The 20,136-nt window shown below is 44.7% G+C and overlaps 1 protein-coding gene across 1 annotated transcript in view; it reads right to left on the reverse strand.

Annotated features, from left to right (window-relative positions):
* The window catches only part of COL23A1 (collagen type XXIII alpha 1 chain), a 423,137-nt gene that overhangs the window by 185,731 nt on the left and 217,270 nt on the right, over positions 1-20,136 (reverse strand). The window lies entirely within an intron of this gene.

A 20,136-nucleotide genomic window follows, 5' to 3' on the forward strand; every position in this document is an offset into this window, starting at 1 on the left:
ATAATCCTTTGTCCTAAGGCAACAGGTACCCGGTGTAGCCCCAGAGTGTCACACTTGTAGTGAATGACCTGAGAAGACAGGAGGAATGGGGGCTCCAGAGGCGGAAGCAGAGAGGGGTCTGCACCTGCCTGAGGGACAAGGGCTGAGACAGCCAGGGAGAAGCCCAAGGTTCTGATATAAGCAGAGCCCATAGTCATTACCTGCTCACGTCTGGCTGTCCTGCAAGGCTCAGAGCTTCCTGAGGGCAGGCCCTGTGCTGGCTTCACCCCGCACCCGTGTTTACTTGCAGCTGGTATAGAATGGTGCCTGGTGCATGCGGTCGTCAGCGGCTCACAGAGAACCTGCTCCCTGCAGTGTACTTTCCCGAGAGGCCGGTGCCACTTACCCACTCTTCTAACTCATCCCCCAAAGATTTCTAACCAAAGAAACTGTGTTTACAGAATTGGTTACTATTCTGTTTCAAGAGATGAATTCATTTTAAAGGCCTTGGTGTTCTCGCTTACACATGGTGTCTGGTCCATTCAAAGGATTATATGGCCTGAAGGTTCACATCTTTGGCGAAGAAGGAAATAAGTCTGAAATAGTGTTTTCCACTCAAAGCTCAGTACCCAGTTCCTGTGCCCATTTGGACAGGGAGAGAGAATGATGGTAGCCTCATCTTGTCAGGCAACTGTAGCCCAGAGAGATGAATGACTCCTAAGGTTAAAAACTAGACAGTAGCAGGGCTGGAACTGCAAGCCCCCAGGCAAGGGCTGGGGGATCAGATGAGCTGAAGTCATGTTGAGCTGACACTGCCCACCTGGCATTCCGGCTCTCCCCCGAGTGGTTCTCTCCCCTGCCCTGCCAGTACTCTGGGCTTCTGCCAAGGCTGCTTAGCTTGGATTTCAAAGGAGCAGGACAGCTGAGCATCTGGGGTTTCTCTGGCATCCACTGAGCGAACGCCAAAGATATGGCACCATGGGGTCACCTGTCCTGTGGGTGGAGGCTTTCTGGGACGCAGCCCACCTAGGAACTGCCTATTAGCTGAACCACCCTGCCCTGTGCCAGCTGTACATGCAGTCTCCAGAAGGGGTGTGCAAAGCCTCTGCAACACATGACCAGGCTGGCAGGACCATCACGGGCCCATGCCTGGTGTCCAGCAAGCCCTAGTTCAAGACCTGGGCTGGCCATTAAAAAGACATGAATGTTTCTGAACCTCAATTTCCTCATCTATAAAATTAGGTTAATAATACTGACAGTGGGGGCTGTTTGTAGGGATTAAAGCTGATGACACACATGGAAGTGTGGCCCAATGAACATCACCCCCTCCCCTCTGCAGTAGTCACAGGGCAGTAGCTCTGTGCTAAGCCGGGGTCGGGGGAAACGGAGGGGGACCCCGCAGTGAGGAGGGACTTGGGGGCTCAATCTGGAGCTTCCTCTGAGCACCATGTCAGGTGTGCAGCTGTGCTGGGGTGTTGATAGCATGGGCTTATGTCAGAAAACCTGGCTTGAAGTCCCAGTTGGTGATGTCAGACAAGTCAGTTCTGCTCTGTGCCTTGCTTTCCTTGCTTATGAAGTGGAGATAACTGTATCTGCCCCACCTAATTGTGGTGAGGATTAATGCCCCTGCTCTCAAATATCCGTGCCCTAATCCCCTGAACCTGAAAATACATTACCTCACAGATTGAAAAAATATCCACATTTGGGGTCCAGTACAATGTCAATGTCCCTCCAAAACCATGTTGGCCTAGAACCACCAAATAAGCTTATTTGGAAACAAGGCCCTTGCAGGTATATTAGTAAAGATGGGATAGCATTGAACCAGCTGACCGTTTCAAAACAAACCTCATAGCTAGTAAAATTATACCTGCTATAGCAACATCTACTGCTGTAGTTTCTGGCTTGGTTACATTGGAGATGATCAAAGTGGCTGGTGGCTATCCCTTTGAAGCTTACAAAAATTGTTTCCTTAACTCAGCCATTCCAATAATAGTGTTTACAGAAACAACTGAAGTAAGAAAAACTGAAATCAGAAATGGATGATCATTTACCATTTGGGACAGATGGACTATACATGGGAAAGAAGATTTCACCCTCTTGGATTTCATTAATGCCGTCAAAAAGAAGTACGGAATTGAGCCAATATTGGTGGTACAGGGTGTCAAAATGTTTATGTTCCTGTACTTTCTGGTCATGCAAAAAGATTGAAGTTAACAATGCATAAACTTGTGAAACCTACTGAAAAGAAATATGTGCATCTTACAGTGTCATTGTGCCAGACTCTGATGCAGATGGAGATTTGCCTGGACCTCCAGTAAGATACTATTTTAGTAATGACACTGATTGACAGAAGTTGTCTTAAAGTTACTCCAGGACTTCATGATTTTGGAAAGAGTGCAGTTCATTCAGAAGCTAAAAAATCCAGTGCATGTATTACTATGGATTTCTCTTCGAGGAAGCCCTAATTTAAGGAATATCAGTAGGAAACAACAACGAAGAATCGCAAAACATTTTGGAGCACAGTATATACTTGTCTAGTGCTTCATATGTGGATATGATCATAAGCAACTTTGAACTGAAATGCCATTTAAAAATGCTTACAGCAAGTTTGTGTGTTAACCTCTCTGGATGAATAGTAGGAAAAAATATGTATCCATGACTGGAAGAGATAAAAGATTAAGAAACTGAAAGTAACAAATGCAACTATCCAAAAAGTTTAATCCTGTTTTATGAATTTGTTTAGTGTTTGAGTCCCATTTTTCTATACAAGTAGTGTTGGGCAACCCTGAACCTCTCATGATTACACTTCACATTTAACACCAGTGGGAAGTGGAGGGATGGTAGCAGTGGAAGAAGGGGAGACATTTTAAGTTGTACAATTGTAGTTTACTGTCCTGTTACCTCTACTAGTTTAACCAGAGTCAGTTATATCATTGTCACCCCAAAATTAGGATCTTTGTTGATAGCATCAATGTTGTAAGCCATGAGCAGTAGGTGAGATGACACGTGTTAACTTGGACTAAATGTTACCAGTGTTATATGGACTCTGACAGTCTTCTTAGAGAATCCATGAATGTGAATGGGTAAATATGGCTAATCATTTGATTCTTCAATATGCCTTCAGTGTGACCATTTTATTTATTTGGAACTCTAAACCTGATTGTCATAGTGTATAAGATTAAAAGGTTTTATGAAGGGAGTGTTTTTTAGAAGTAGGTAAAAACTAGAAATTAAAAAGTTATCACTGGCTGAGTCTTGGATTTTTTCTTCCAGCAACCTAATGGATAGAAGAGAAATATTAATATTTTATTTTAAAGAGAAACATTATTTTATTCTGCTTTCCCAGAAAGGGAGTTGATGAAAAAAAATTTATTTTTTTAGGTCTTTACTGATCGAAACTTCCTGTTTTCTGATATGAGCTGTTGCAAATGTTCATATAAGTGCTTTCATTGAAATGACATAAAGTTTACTCAACACTGTAAACAGTGAAAACAGCAAGTGTTTCTTTTTCTAATACTACCGTGTATTCTAAAGCAAATGTAACCATCAGCTGTCATTTCCCTCTAGCTGCTTTTATTCTGTTCTGTTCAGACCATTAAGAGGTACTTTGATAAGTTAAAAACTAAATGTATATCAATAATACTCTAATTTAATGTCTTTTTATACCCTCTATTTAATTTCCTTTTATTTACAAATACTTTAAATTACTTTGTCAACCACCTATATTATTTCATTCTTTTGTAAAAGTATTATCCATTTGAGAAAATAAATTTCTCTAGGAATGGAAAAAAAAAGATGGGATCATACTGGATCTGGTGGGCACTAAATCTCATATGAATGGTGTCCTCATAAGGAGAGAGACACAGATATACCCAGAGGAAAGGAACCATGTGGAGATGAAGATGGAGATTGGAGGGTGCATCTATTAATACATAAGCCAAGGAATGTCAAGGATGGTTGGGACCCACCAGACGGTATAAGCCACAAAGTTTGTGGCACTTTGTTGTGGCAGTCCTGAGAAACTGACACCTACAGCTACAGGTGTTTTGCAGATGTGATTAAATAAAAGATATGGAGATGGGGGTCAATGTTGACCATCCCAGTGGACCCCATCATAGGGTCCTTCTGAAGGAGAAGCAGGGGTCAGAGCGGAGATGGCAAGGTAATGACAGAGTAAAGACTGGCGTGATGCAGCCACAAGCCAAGGGGTGCAGCTTCTAGAAGCTGAAAGAACAGTCTCCTGTAGAGCCTCCAGAAGGAACCAGTCCTGTTGACACCATGATTTTAGTGCCTTAAGACCCACTTGGACCTCTGAACTTCAGAACTATAAGAGGATAAATTTGTGTTGTTTTAAGCCACCAAATTCACAGCAATTTGCTACAGCAGCTTCAGGAACAAATACAATGAAATGAAGTGACTTGGCAGTGTGGTGTGCGCTGGCAGACTCCATCCTGACTGCTCTGCCTGCTGGGGCAGTCTGTGAAGATGTGCAGGCTCCTGACCCCTCCCCAGATCAGCTGTGGACAGTCCCCAGGAGTGGTGTCTGGGAACCTGTTCTACCAGCTCCTGGTAACTCTGATGTGCACGCAGGTTTGGAGCACCCAGGGTATCCTATGAAGCAGGAGTGAGCCCAATGACCCTCACTGCTCAGGCAATGGAGCATGGGGGAGAGTTTTAAGTTCAAGTGCTACAGCTTTCCCTGGACCCCAAGTGTGGATTTTTCCCTTCTTCTTGTTTTCATTTTAATTGAATAAATATTCTACATTTGGTCCTGGGAATGAATGAAGAGCCTGCTGAAGGAGGCAGATGTGGTCGACAGTTTTGCAGTGGGTTGGTGCAAGGGCAGTGGCTGTGACCAGTCCTATGGGGCCTCTGGAAGAAAGAATCAGCCTTGCAGGTGTTGGCAGGGAAGACTTCATGGAGAAGGAGACCTCTAGAGGAGACTGGAAAGAGGAGACAACTGTCAGGAAATCAAGGGGAGGGCATTCCAGGAGGAAGGGAAGTGGTGGACAAAGCCACTGAGATGTGAACCTGTGAGGAGCAAGTGTGAAATCAGTAAGAAATAAGGCTGGCCAGGCCACAGCTCATGGAGCATGCAGGCTGTGCAAGGAGCTTGGACTTCACCTTGGGGGCCTCACCAAAGAGGTCTGGAAAAATTGAGGCTGAGAGGGTGTAAGGAGCTTAGGCAGCAATGATCGGATTTATGTTTCAGGAGAAAAACATTCCCAGGCACTGTGAGGTGTCCTCATAGAGCAGTATCTGCGGCTTCACAGAGAGAAGCCGAAGTTATCACAGCACAAAATAGTGATGACTTCAAGCTGACCCTGTGCCCACTCAGCCTGTCTGTCTTTGTCAGGCTGTGTTTGTGTGTTGTAAATGCACCAGCTGTTTGAGGAGGTTGTTTGTGACTGTAAATAATATGATGCAAATCCTTTGTAAGAGAAATGGCAAACTTGTCAAAAGACACCGGCTTACATGAAGTTTATGGGAGTGATGTAGGGGTACTGCCTGGATCAGGCGCCCAGACATATCAAACTGGGACTGGCTCTGGCAGAGTTAGTTCAGTAATGACCAGAGAAGAGACACAAGCCAAGGATAAATACACAACGCTCACTTTAAGAGCAAAAAGTAGGTCAAGCAAGCGTTATAGGGAAGTTGATTATGGGAGCCCTTGAATATTGGTGCAAGAGTAACTCTCTTACTGGCGTGTTATGACAGGCAAAGGTGAAAAATCCTATTGTGTTTTCGCATAACTTTATTGGTAAAATCCAACCAATATGAAAAAAGCTATCCATTTTTTTTCATTTAAAAACTTATCCTGAGTTGTAATAATAACTTAAACATTCATACAATTTTAAAAATGAATTTATTTTTTTGGTCTCTATTTTCAAGATTTAGTCCCAATAACATTTTTGTTGATTCTTTACTGTGAAATTAAAAGGCCTGTTTCTGGGCCTATTGTTCCCACCCAGAAGGGCCTGCTAAGCTGGCCTTTCTCTGCAGACCTGTGTACCCCTGGCCCCAGGCAGCCTGGCGTCTAGTGAACATTTGCCAGGGCCTGTTAGACATATGAGTGAAGGAGAAATGGAGAAACAGCTGTACTGTTCGTCGCTCACTAGGATGTTTGCTCAGTCTTGGTAAAGCAATGGACTCAGAGGGTTGTCACACCGTAGCATGGTGGTGGGGGGCTAGGATTATGGATTTAAATGCTCTTGCAGGGCTGAGAGAGAGCACTGAGGAGTGGGACAAGGCTGCCCAGGGAAAGAGGCCCTTGAGCAAGTAGGGAACACCCAGGCAGCTGGCGGAGGGGCCAGGTCCTGCGCTTGTGTGCCTGCGCGCGGAGCTGGCATCTGAAACACTGCAACAGATGGCTTCTCATGAGGATGATCATGGCAGGGAAATGCCTGTGGGGATTGTAGTCAGGGAGTGCAGTGTCTCTGGGCAGGAGCTCATTGGCCTTGGGGGCCTGGCTGAGGAGCTGCACCTCCCAGCACAGAGAGAGAGTCAGGAGTCATAGGGAGGTCGGGCGTCTGGAGGGAGAGGGAGGAAAGAGAAAGAGACAGAGAATCCTGAGGACCCTATTAGTCACTGGATCCTGCGTGCCTGACACTAGCCCCACCTGAGGGCTTTACGATTCCTCAGCCAGCCCCTTCCCTTTTGTGAGGAAGCCAGCCTCTCACTTGTAATGGAACGGACTCATTTTTGTGTGTGACTTTATAAGCATTTTAATTGGTATGCAATATACATAAAGCTTATTGCTGGCTAGTATGTTACAATCACTATTATTTAATGCAACAAAATCAGAATTGTTTTATTAAGTAAAAGCCAATCAATTAAAAGAAAGGGTATGCAGCCTGATCAGTGGTGGCGCAGTGGATAGAGTGTCACCTGGGACACTGAGGTCTCAGGTTCAAAACCCTGAAGTTGCTGGCTTGAGCGTGGGATCATCAACATGGTCAAGCTTGCTGGCTTGAGCCCAATGGTCGCAGTCTAGAACCCAAGGTCGCAGGCTTGAGCGGGGATCATCAACATGATGCCATGGTTGCTGGTTTGAGCCCAAGGTCACTGGCTTGAGCAAGGGTCACTGGCTTGGCTGAAGTTCCCCAGTCAAGGCACATATGAGAAGCAATTAGTGAACAACTAAAGTGAAGCAACTACTAGTTGGTGCTTCTCATCTCTCTCCCTTCCTGTCTCTCTCTCTGAAAAAAAGGGGGGAATGTGCAATGACTGCAACAACACATTCTCCATCACACATCAGTTCCTGTGTTCTAGAATATTCTTTCTCAGCCATGCGGCATACATGGCCCCTTCTCCACCTCCACTCACTCCTTGCCAGTGGTGGATTAAGGTCAGATGAGGCCCTGGGCGCAGAAGAAAAAAATTGGGCCCCTTGTCCTTAGAAAAAAGTGTAAAGTTGGGGTTTGGAGGGGCCCTTGAGAAGTTGGGGCCCAGGGCGCGCGCCCGGTGTGCCTGTCGTTAAACCTGCCTCTGCTCCTTGCCCAGCACACCCACCCTTCATTAGTTACTTTTGTTGCTGGATTATAGTTAAGCAAAGTTAGTTCAAAATTTGTATCGTTTATGCCTTGAACTCTTTGTAGTAAAGATGCTTTATGAGTCTGAAATGGCAAAATAAAGAACAATTTGAGGTAACAAGGAAAACTGCAGAAACTCACTGCGAGGAAAGATGGCTGCCCAGGAAGCTGCATCCCCAATGAGAACCAGCTCAGCCCCAATGGTTTCTACCTCAGACAAGCTCCTCAGTCTCTGAACTTCAGCTTCTTTGGCTTCATTTCATAAAGTTGAACTATGGTCATGTGCCACATACTGTTTTAGTCAACCACAACAGATCATGGACCACATATATGATGGTGGTATGGAGCTAAAAATTATTATTGTTGCCATAATGTAGTAATGTCATAATGTCCTAAGGTAAAGCATTACACGTTTGTGGTGGTGTTGGTATAAAATTCTCAATAAAATATTAAACTGTATCTAGCAATAGTATAAAAAGATCATACACCATGATCAAATGGGATTTATTCCTGGGATGCAAGGTTTGTACAATATCCTCAAATTAATTAATGAAATACACCACACAAATAAAATGAAGGATGAAAATCACATGATTATATCAATGGATGTAGAAAAAACATTTGATAAAATCCAGCACCCATTTATGATAAAAAAAAAACTCTCAGCAAAGTGTGAACAGAAGAAACATACCTCAATATAATAAAGGGCATATATGACAAACACATTCTCAATGGGCAAAAACTACTACTCTCTTAAGAGTGGGAATAAGACTGGGATGGCCGCTTTCACCACTCCTATTCAACATTGTACTGGGAGTCCTAGCCACAGCAATTAGACAAGAAGAAATAAAAGGCATTCAAATTGGAAAGTAAGAAGTAAAACTGTCATTATTTGCAGATAACGTGACACTGTATATAAAGAACCCTAAAGTTTCCATAAAAAACCACTAGAACTGATCAATGAATTGAATAAAGTATCAGGATGCAAAATGAATATCCAGAAATCAATTGCATTTCTATACACCAATAATAAACTATCAGAAAAAGAAACTAAGAAATCAAACCCATTGCCTGACCTGTGGTGGCACAATGGATAAGGTTTCAACCTGGAAAGCTGAGGTTGCTGGTTTGAGGTCCCAGGGCTTGCCAGGTCAAGGCACATAGGAGAAGCAGCCATGAGTTGATGCTTCCTGTTCCATCCTCCTACCCTGCCTTTCTTTCTTGCTCTCCTTTCTCTAAAACCAATCAATAAAAAATCTTTAAAGAATCTATTTACAACTGCATCAAAAAAAAATACCTAAGAATAAATTTAACCAAGGATGTCAAAGACCTATGCTTGGAAAATTTTAAGACACTAAAGAAAGAAATTAAAGAAGATACATGTAAGTGGAAGCATATACCATGTTCATGGATAAGAAAAATTAGCATTATTAAAATGTTCATACTACCCAAAGAAATTGATAGATTCAATGCAATTCCTATCAAGATACCAATAGAGTATTTCATAAAACTAGAACAAATATTTCAAAAATTTATTGTGGAACCACAAAAGACCCCAAATAGCCACAGAAATCTTGAGGAAAAACAAAGTGGGAGGTACCATGCTACCTGTTGTCAAACCATACTACAAGGCCATAGTAATCAAAACAGCATGGTACTGGCATAAAAACAGACATATACTGTATCTCCCCATGTATAAGATGCACCCTTTTTCAAAAAGTTTGGAGTCTAAAAACTGGGTGTGTCTTATACAGTGGTTGTAGATTTTTTTTTTACTTGAATTTCCTGTTTTTTGGGGCTTATTTTTGCGCTCATTGTTGTAGATTTTTTTAAAATTGCTTTTCCCACTTTTCCATAATTGTTGTCTTTGAGCTCACTGTTTTGCACTTGTTACTGGTATATTATAGTAGGTTATGTTTTGCCATGTTCTGCCCAGAAATGGCTCAGAAAAGATTTTCATACAGTACTGAATCCAGTTAAAAGTTATCCAATTTGCAAAAGTGAATAGAAATTATGCTGCTGAACATAGTTTGATCTTCTTCCAACTGAGAAATCAATCAGAGACTGGTTATGGGAAGAAGAAACCCTACTGAAAACACCACGGCAGAAGAAGGCCATGAGAGGCAAGTCAGCAAAATGGCGTGATTTAGAGAGGGAATTGAAGATATGAATTGAAGAGCAAAGGGCAACTGGAATTCCTGTGTTCAGCATGAGGCAAGAAGAATTGCTGATGAAAAAGGAGTTACATACTGATTTCAAAGGAGGACACATTGGTGCTTCAGGTTCATGAAATGGAATGGACTGAGCATGCGTACACACACTAGACTTGCCCAAAATATGCCTGAAAGCTATGAACAGAAGGTCCTTGAATTTCATTGTTTTGTCATTCAATGTCAGAAGACACATCAGTTTGGGTTGGGACAGATTGTGAATATGGACAAAGTCTCTCTTCAATTTGATGTGCCAAGTAACAGAACTGTTGATAAGAAGGGAGTGAAAACTGTAACTGTGAAGACAAATAGATATGAAAAGAGCCATTACACAGTTGTTCTAGCTTGTTGTGCATATGGAACCAAGCTGCCTCCTATGCTGATTTTCAAATTCAAAACAATGCCAAAAGAAGACATTCCTTGAGATGTGATTGTCCACGTTCATGACAAGGGTTGGATAGATCAGGATGGGATGAAGATCTGGTTTGAGAAAGTTTGGAGAAGGAAACCAGGTGGGCTCTTATTGCAAAACTGCCCTATTGGTGCTTGATCAGTTCAGGGCACACAGAACAAAAAACACAAAGAATATTGCTGCAGAGCAAAAAATAAAACTTGCCATCATACCTGGAGGCTGGACAACCCAGCTCCAATCACCTGATGTCAGCATTAACAAATCCTTCAAAGCTGCCATGAGACACGGATGAAACCAATTGTCCCCTTCTGGGGACAATTTGACACCAGCAGGAAGAGTGTAGAAACAAACTATAGGAGAAGTTTGTACCTGAGTGAAAGATCCTGGAATAATATCAAGATTAAGATACTTGTCAAGTCATTTAAAAAGTGTGGCATTTCAAATGCCATACATGGGAATGAGGACAAGACAATATATGAAGATGGATTCATCATCAGACACAGATGAGGACAAGCTAATGGATGGGAGTTTTGACAGTGATGAGGAGTTGTATGAGTTTTATGATGAATAAAACTTGAGTTCAATAACTTTTTTTTTATTAGGGCTCTTTATTTTATTACTTGTCAGGTTACTAGTCATATTCTTTTTATTTTCTTTTTGTGACAGAGACAGATAGAGGGACAGATAGGGATAGACAGACAGGAAGGTGAGGTCACCAGCTTGAACATGGGCTCATCTGGTTTAAGCAAGGCTCACCAGCTTGAGCCCAAGGTCGCTGGCTTGAGCAAGGAGTCACTTGGTCTGCTGTAGCTTCCGGTCAAGGCACATATGAGAGAACAGTCAATGAACAACTAAGGTGCCACAACAAAGAATTGATGCTTCTCATCTCTCTCTCTTCCTGTCTGTCTGTCTCTATCTGTCCCTCTCTCTGTCTCTGTCACAAAAAATAGCATAGCATTCCCACACACTAATAATAACCACTTAGACGGCATATGAAAAAGTGTTTCATTTACAAGAGCTATAAGAAAGAATAAAACACCTAAGAGCAAATTCAACAAGAAATTACAGGACCTATGAAGAAACCCTAAAATAACTCTCCTGGGTGATACTGAGAAGGCAACACTGGACGTGTTGTGTTCCTGCAGAGGTAGGTGGAGGTTCATTCTCTGTAATCTATAAAGTTAATGAGATACCAATAGACTCCTCCATGTGCCCTGACTGGGATCTACCTGGCAACCCCTACCTGGGGCCAATGCTTCAATCAATTCAGCTATTCTCAGTGCTGGGGGCCAATGCTCAGACAAATCGAGCCACTGGCTGTGAAAGAGGAAGAGAGAGAGATGGGGGAGAGGGAGGGGAAGAGAAGCAGATGGTCTTTTCTTATGTATGTCCTGACTGGGGATCAAACCTGGGATGTTTGCACACTGCGCTTATGCTCTATCCTGAGGGCCTATATCTTAAATTTTTATTAAAGAATAATACACATAAAAGTACACATATCACAAATAGTACTTACAGCTTTTAGCATTCTACCCTTTTTTTGAAAAATGTTTTTGGGTTTTGTATTCAACTTAGTGATTATAATTTTAAATTATTGTTAATGTCTCTCATAACTTTTAATTGATTAAGTTGATTTTGGAGATCGCAGATTCCTGTGTGAATCCTGATTTTGATTCCTGTCTTCTTTAATGGGTATAGATGCTATAGTAGCTTTTTCAAAACTAATAATAAAGTGCCTGAGACACTGCATATCTGGAAACATTTTTCAGTGTTCACCCACAAATGACAGCACAGCTGTGTATGGAATTCTTGAGTATAACCTTTTCTGTCCAAATTCTGTGGGAACAGTCTTGCTTCTGGTCCTTAGAACTGTGGTGAGGTTTGAGGTTATTCTGCTTTTTGATATTTTGCAGATGTTGGACCTGAGATCCTCTTTATGATAGCATTCTCCCCGCCCCATGAATGTTTGCAGAATATTTTCATTTCCTTTTTTTGCCTTTTAAAATATTTTGTCACAGGAAAACAAAATAAAGTTTTTCCAATTTAGCTTGAATTCAATGAGTCCTTTAATATATAGATTCATAACTTTCTTAAGTACAGAAAGCTTTTCTAATATCATGTACTCAGTTATTGTTAATGTGCCTACTGTTTGGGGCTCCCTTATTCATCATCAAACAATTGTTGCGGCTTTATGTGCATTTCAGGCACTGAGCAAGTAGACTAGAAGCAGACAGCCGATAAAGTACTTTGTTGTCAGTGTGGTATCAGTACAAGTGGGAGATCCCAGATGTGATGGGACACAGGCAAGCGGACTTTTCTCAGCCTGGGGTAATGGGGAAGTTCTCCTGAGCCTGTGTGGGGTGGGCGGAGGGTACAAGGTGGGCACAGGGTACAGGCAGAGACCCAGCACATACCAGAGCTGGAATGGCAGGGTGGGGGGCATGGAGCTTAGAGCAAGTGCAGTGTTCTATAAGCTCCATGTGGCTGCTGCACTTGAGGGTAAGGTGCTTCCTCTTTAGTCCATCCAGTCTCTGTTTGCACAGCAGACAGGGTGGGTTTCTGGGAGCTGGTTAGCTCCCAGGTGATTCTGACCTGCTCTGTGTTTGCCCCAAGCCAAGTGGAGCTGGGCCACCACGAGGGCAGTCAGCACACGCTGAGCCTGGGCCCTGCAATGAGAAGACTCCCAGCTGTACGGAGACAGTTGTCTCAAGGGGGGTCTCTGGGAGTCCTGCTCCCCTCTGTTGACAGCATGTGCAGAGATGTTGGTTACTTGGGAGAAACCTGGAATATATGATTGCTGGTTCCCTTTCCTTTCCCCAGTGAGCCTCCCAGGACAGTTAAAATCCAGCAGATGATCCTGACATCTGTTTGCTGCAGTTATGCCCTCTTTTCCCTGACTGGGGTCCTTATCAAGGTGGTTGTGTGTGGCCTGGGTGGGTCTGCCCTGCTAGGTGCATGGGCTGGGTCTGTGTTGGTGGTGGGAGTGCTGCAGACACTTGAGCTTACCACGCTGAGCTAACATCAGCTCCAAATCAGTCACATGTCTAAAAGCAATGATGTCCCCCCCTTTGCCAGCCTCTTCTTCCAAGGGTTAATCCCGATGCAGTGCCACCTGCCCTGCCTGCCTCCTTTCAGGGCATACCTGAGCTGTTGAGAGCTCAGCTCCACCAACACTGCACTCTGCAGAACCCTCCTCTGTGTGTCCTCACAGGTACACTGCTAATGGAATCACTGCTGGCAAATGTGAGGACACGCATCTCAGAGGGTCGCAGGGCACAGTTCTGTTTGAGTCCCTCTCTGTCTCCACAAAGGGTTAGGGTGTGGTGGGGATAGTCAGGAAGATGAACAGTCAACAGATACTCTGACGCCACATCTGCGCCAGAACTTCTGCTGGGCACAGGAATGCTGGAGAGACAAGCCAAGGCTCTTGCCCACAAAGAGCTCCCAGCCTAGTGGAGACAGAAGGGCAAACAACTAGACTGTGAGCTCCTGGAGGGCACCGCCAGGTGAGAGCCAGGCTGTGGAAGAGGAGGGAAGCAGCAGATCCAGCACAGAGGCAGGATTGGGGAGTGGGAGGGGCCAGAGGGCTGCCGGAGGAGGGACTGTCAGAGCTGGGCGGGGCCATGATGAGCTTCTGGGAGGGGTGATGTCAGGGCTGGGACTTAAGGATGAGTGGAGGAGGGTTAGCAGGCAAAGCAGAGCACCCTAGGAACCGTCAGTCATGGGCCAGGGCAGGGGTCCCCAAACTACAGCCCGCGGGCCGCATGTGGCCCCCTGAGGCCATTTATCCGGCCCTTGCCGCACTTCCGGAAGGGGCACCTCTTTCATTGGTTGTCAGTGAGAGGAGCACAATGACCATCTCATTAGCCAAAAGCAGGCCCATAGTTCCCATTGAAATACTGGTCAGTTTGTTGATTCAAATTTACTTGTTCTTTATTTTAAATATTGTATTTGTTCCTGTTTTGTTTTTTTTACTTTAAAATAAGATATGTGCAGTGTGCATAGGGATTTGTTCATAGTTTTTTCTTTTATAGTCCGGTCCTCCAACGGTCTGAGGGACAGTGAACTGGCCCCCTGTGTAAAAAGTTTGGGGACTCCTGGGCCAGGGACTGGTTCAGAGGCAATTTGCCATATACAGAATCCTCAAACATCTAGTGCCCTGATGCCATTTTCCTCCCTGAGCCCAGACTCTCCTGTTCCCTTCATCACTTCACTTACTGAAAACAGCATATATTGAGTGCCTACCATTTGCCAAGTACATGTACAGAGAAGAGAATGAGCATTCTTGTCCATGAGTGGCTTATAGCCTGAGAGGCCTAGTGGTGTTGAGGAGCTGGCCGCAGGAATGCATCATCTGCTCCTGTCCACTGGCTGACTGCTGGTGGTCAGCAATTGTGTCTGGACCAGATCTGCCTTAGGGAAGACACAAGGGTGGCTGTGCTGGTGGTCTGGCTGGAAGGAGTGAGTTTGGAAGGGAGGGTTCCCAGGGAGGAGCTGTTGCCTGGACCAGGATAACATAGTGGGGTTAGGAGAGATGGGGAAGTATATAGAAGGTAGAATTAACCATAATAATGCCCATTTTTATACTTTAAAATTTTTATTAATTTTTAGAGAGAGAGAGGGAAGAAGGAGAGAGAGAGAGAAACATCGATTTGTTGTTCCACTTATTTATGCATTCCTTGGTTGACTTTCATAGGTACCATGACCAGAGATCAATCCCACAACCTTGACGTATCAGGAAAATGCTCTGACCAACTGAGCTACCAGGCCATGATGCCCATTCTTAAAGCTCTCGCTTCATTCTCACATGGTGGTAGTATCATTCCTACTTTACATATAAGGAAACTGAGGTTCAGAGAGATCAAATAACTTGCCCAAAGTCACACAGCTAAGTAGGCGATTTATGATCAGGAGTGGGGATTGCTGAGGATGACCCCAGTATGCGGATGGTGAGTGCAGGTGAGGAGGGGCTGATGGCGAGAGGAGATTGCCAACATTAGGCCCATCATAGCTGAACCAAAGCCCGAGGTCTGGCTTCATCTCCTTCATCTCTCATCCTTCGGGAATCTTCCTCATCTGAGCAGGAGTTTTCAGAAGTAAGAGATTCATGTGGTTAAGCACCAGCATAGGGCCTGCCAACAAATAGTGCTTGACGAATCCTGACCCAACAAAAACATTCCAAACACGGTATCAGCAGCGTCTGCTCTTGAAATGAGGCTTGTGCTTATCAGAATTTGGGGCAAGGCAGAACCATTCCTCCCTGATGGACATACACACACACACATGTATGAGCACATACACCCAAACACACATGTATGAACACACACATATGTACAACATAAAAATGCAGAAAGAAGCGCACACACGTACACAGAACACTCACAGACACATGTGCACACATGGACAATGAACTTCAGAGGCTTGATCCTGGGGACCTCTGCCTCAAGATTAAAGCCAAAAAAATGCTCTGTCTTCCTTGCTGTGTATACCTTTTGGTTATTGCTGATATTTTACAGGTAAAGAATCTGACTTCTTTCCAGCAGAACTGCGCTTCTAATCACTGCCCACGCGGGAAATCAAGCCTGCAACATTCTGGTTCTCCATCTGAGAGAAAACCACAGCACGGCCTCCCCCAGCCTCTACATTCCCCCAGTGAGATATCATCATACAGCACAAAACCACGGGGTCTGTATCAGAGGGAAATCCAATTCTTGCAGATAAAGGAACATTTGAGAGAATGCCCAGGAACACCAACATCTGATTAAATGGTTTTCATAGGTAGTGGTGCCCCTGCCCCCTTGCTGCCCCCCTCATCCAGGCCAAGGAGACTGAGTTCATTAACAGAACAGATGTGGCCTGTCTCTACCATCAGGATAAAGATCACAAAATACCCGCAGAAACAAGGACATTCTGAACTGGGGCTGCAGCAATAACATCTGACTTAGGCCCAAAGAAAATTGCATTTTTCCTTCAAGTTCAATTAACAAACATTTATTCAGGGCCTGTTATTTATTCAGCTTCATGTTTCAGTCCTGGGCTTCTCTGTCAAGGCCTTCCTCTACTCCTGGGATCGGCCTGAGGAAGCTGCCTCAGGCCGCCAGTGGGCAAGGCTGCAGGAAGTCAGGCCTGTGTGGAAGACCTGAGGTCTGGAGGGCCCAGCTCCTGTTGCTCAGTGGGCTAACATCCTAGCTCTGCAACTCAGTAGCTGCGTGACCTTGGATAGGTTCCTTAACTTAGGTGTCATCATCATCCCTTGTCCTAGATGAAGAAGGCAGGCTCTGGAGATACACAATGGCCCAGGCCACAGGCTTTTTTTTTTTTTTTTTTGTATTTTTCTGAAGCTGGAAACGGGGAGAGACAGTCAGACAGACTCCCGCATGCACCCGACTGGGATCCACCTGGCACGCCCACCAGGGGCGAAGCTCTGCCCACCAGGGGGCGATGCTCTGCCCCTCCGGGGCGTCGCTCTGCCATGACCAGAGCCACTCTAGCGTCTGGGGCAGAGGCCAAGGAGCCATCCCCAGCGCCCGGGCCATCTTTGCTCCAATGGAGCCTTGGCTGTGGGAGGGGAAGAGAGAGACAGAGAAGAAGAGGGGGGGGTGGAGAAGCAAATGGGCGCTTCTCCTACGTGCCCTGGCCGGGAATCGAACCTGGGTCCCCCACACGCCAGGCCGACGCTCTACCGTTGAGCCAACCGGCCAGGGCCCAGGCCACAGGCTTTAAGGGGCAGAGTTGGACTTGAACCCAGGCAACAGGATCCGGACTTGGCTCCTTTCCCTGGTGCTCTGCTACACCCCCGTGCATTTTCTGCCCTCCACCCTCCAGCCCCTGCTTGCATCCTCAGGGAAGACGGGCAGCAAGGCAAGCGTGCACCAGCCCACACGCAGGAACCGAGGAAATGGTGAGCCGTCCCTCAGTTTCCTTCACTATAAAAAGGGGTCACAGAAGCACTCTTGCAGGCTGCAGTGTGGGCCTCACACAGAAAAGGTCCTAGTTCACACTTCCTGACATGAGATGCTACCTCCTTTTGACTACAGCACAAGGGGAATGTGGGCTTTGGTTCTTGAAGGGGCAAAGAATGTCCCGCACAATGGGATAGGCAGAGCTCTGAGGTCCTGGCTTTGAGTGGTCATCACTCCCAGGGAGGGCTGACCTCATGGGGGCCTTTCTTGTTTTCCTTTAATCGGCAGGACATGAGAAAGAGTTCCATTCCCAGGAAAACCGCCCTTGGAAGCAGAAATGAAAACACCATCAGTCCCCAGGAGGAGGTCAGGAACCCCAGCCCCAGGACAGGGTAACTGTGCTCTGTTTACTGGGGAGCTTAAAGTGCCGTTTCCACTTCTCTTCATAAACAGATTAGGCTGGGAAAGAAGGGTCTGGAAGTGTTAAAAGTTCCCACAGTGTAACCAAATCACTTGAAGTGAATTATCAATAACAACAGTCAAGATCTTACTTTCGAAGATACAGGTTTGACCTGTTGAGTGCGTTCCATAAAAAAGCATTTTTCTACAGGAGAACAAACGTGTGAGACGCAGCTGCAGTGCTGCAGAACAGACAGTGCATCTCCTGGAAGGGCCTGTATTTCCTACCAGATTCTGTTCTTGCTGTGTGATCTTTATTTTTATTTAAAAAAATGTTTAAGGCCCTTGCCGGTTGACCCAGTAGATAGAGCGTCAGCCAGGCGTGTGGATGTTCCAGGGTAGCTCCCTGGTCAGGGCACACATGAGAAGTGACCATCTGCTTCTCTTCCCCTCCCTCTCCCCCATCTCTCTCTGTTTCCCTCTTGCAGCCAGTGGCTTGATTGGTCTGAGCATTGGCCCCAGCACTGAGGATAGCTCGGTTGATTCAAGCATAGGCCCCAGATGGGGGTTGCTGGGTGGATCCTGGTTGGGGCACATGTGGGAGTCTGTCTCATTATCTCCTCTCCTCTCAAAAAAAAATTTTTTAATTACACTTTACATTGAATATTATTTTGTATTAGGTTTCAGGTTTACAGCATAGTGATTAGACACTCATATATTTTATAAAGTGTTTCCCCTGATATTGCTGTGTGATCTTCTTAGGTAACTGAGCCTCTCTGAGCTTCATTTTCCTTATTTATAAAATGGGGATATTCATACTTGTGTAGGGAGATGAATTTGATGATGGATTGTAGTCTTAGGATAAGGCAACCCTTCCTGTCAAGTCAAACCCTTTTGCACAGGGACCTACCTGCTGTCATTTGTTGACAGGCTCTGAAAGGCTGTGTTCATTAGGGGACAGACGGGAGATGAGTTTGAGGCAGAGAGTGCAGTGAGGAGAGAGCACAGGGTGGGGCGGGACTAACAGTCCTAGTGCTGACCATTCCTCCTCCCTTCTAGGCCTCAGTCTCTCTTTTTATTTTTCAGTTACATTTTACATTTAATGTTATTTTGTGTTGGTTTCAGGTGTACAACATGGTGGCTAGCCCAGAGTGGACCAAGCAGTGGGAAAACACTGGGCTAGACAAGCATATATATACTTTAAAAAGAGTTCTGCCCCCTACACCAATATTTCTAGTACCTATCTGGCACTATACACAGTTATCACAGTATTATTGACTATATTCCCTATGCTATAGTTTACATCCCATGACTATTCTTTTGTAAGTGTTCTGACCAGGGATGGAATCCATGACCTCAGAGTGACAAGACACCCCATTGAGCCACCCAGGCCAGGGCCCCCCATGACTATTCTGTAACTACCCATTTATACTTCTTAATCCCTTCGGCTTCTTCACCCAGCCCCCAGCCCCCTCTCCCCTCAACCTGGTAACCATCAGTCTGTGCTCTGAGTCTATGACTTGGTTTTAATTTTGTCTTATTCTTTAGATTCCACATATAAGTGAAATCACATGGTATTTGTCCTTCTCTGACGAACTTACTTCACTAAGCTTAATATCCTTTAGGTCTATTCATGCTGTTGCAAATGGGAAGGTTTAATTCTTTTTACGGATGAGTAATAATCCATTGTATAAATGCATCATAGCTTTTTCATCCACTTGTCTATTGATGGACACTTGAGTTGCTTCCATATCTTGGCTACTGTAAACAATGCTGCAATGAACACAGACAGGAGTGCATCTATTCTTTCAAATTAGTGTTTTGGGTTTCTTCGGATATAGACGCAGAAGTGGAATTGCTGCGTCATAAGTCCTCACTGTGACCTAGCAATTCTACTTCTGGGTATATATCCAAAGGAAATTCTATTTTTAATTTTTTGAGGAGTCTCTACTATTCTCCACAGTGGCTGCACCAACCTGCAATCTCACCAGCAGTGCACAAGGGTTCCTTTTTTCTCCACATCCTCACCAGCACTTGTTTATTGATTTTTTTTGTGTGTGTGTGTGGCAGAGACAGAGAGAGACAGACAGACAGGAAGGGAGAGAGATAAGAAACATCAATTCTTTGTTGCAGCACCTTAGTTGTTCATTGATTGCTTTCTCGTATGTGCCTTGATGGGGGGGGCGGTATACAGCAGAGCAAGTTGCTGCTTGCTCAAGCCAGCAACCTTGGCTCCAAGCTGGTGAGCCTTGCTCAAACCAGATGAGCTCAAGCTCAAGCTGGCGACCTTGGGGTTTTGAACCTGGGTCCTCCATGTCCCAGTCCGAAGCTCTATCCACTGCGTCACCGCCTGGTCAGGCCTCTGTTGATTTCTTGATGATAGACATTCTGACTAGGTATAAATGATATCTCTTTGTGGTTTTAATTTGCATTTCTCTGATGACTAGTGACATTGAGCATCTTTTCATATGTTTACTGACCATCTGTATGTCCTCTTTGGAGAAGTGTTTATTCAGGTCTTCTGCCCTTTTTAAATTGTTTTTTTTTTTTTTTGTTTTTTTTTTGCTGTTGAATTGTGTGAGTTCTTTATACCTTTTGGATATTAACCCTTATCAGATCTATCATTGGTGAATATATTCTCCCATTCATTAGGTTGTCTTTTTTTTTTTTTTTTTTTTTTTTTTAAGATTTTATTTATTTAT

The sequence above is a fragment of the Saccopteryx bilineata genome, chromosome 4 (genome assembly GCF_036850765.1).
Source record: "Saccopteryx bilineata isolate mSacBil1 chromosome 4, mSacBil1_pri_phased_curated, whole genome shotgun sequence".
NCBI lineage: Eukaryota > Metazoa > Chordata > Mammalia > Chiroptera > Emballonuridae > Saccopteryx > Saccopteryx bilineata.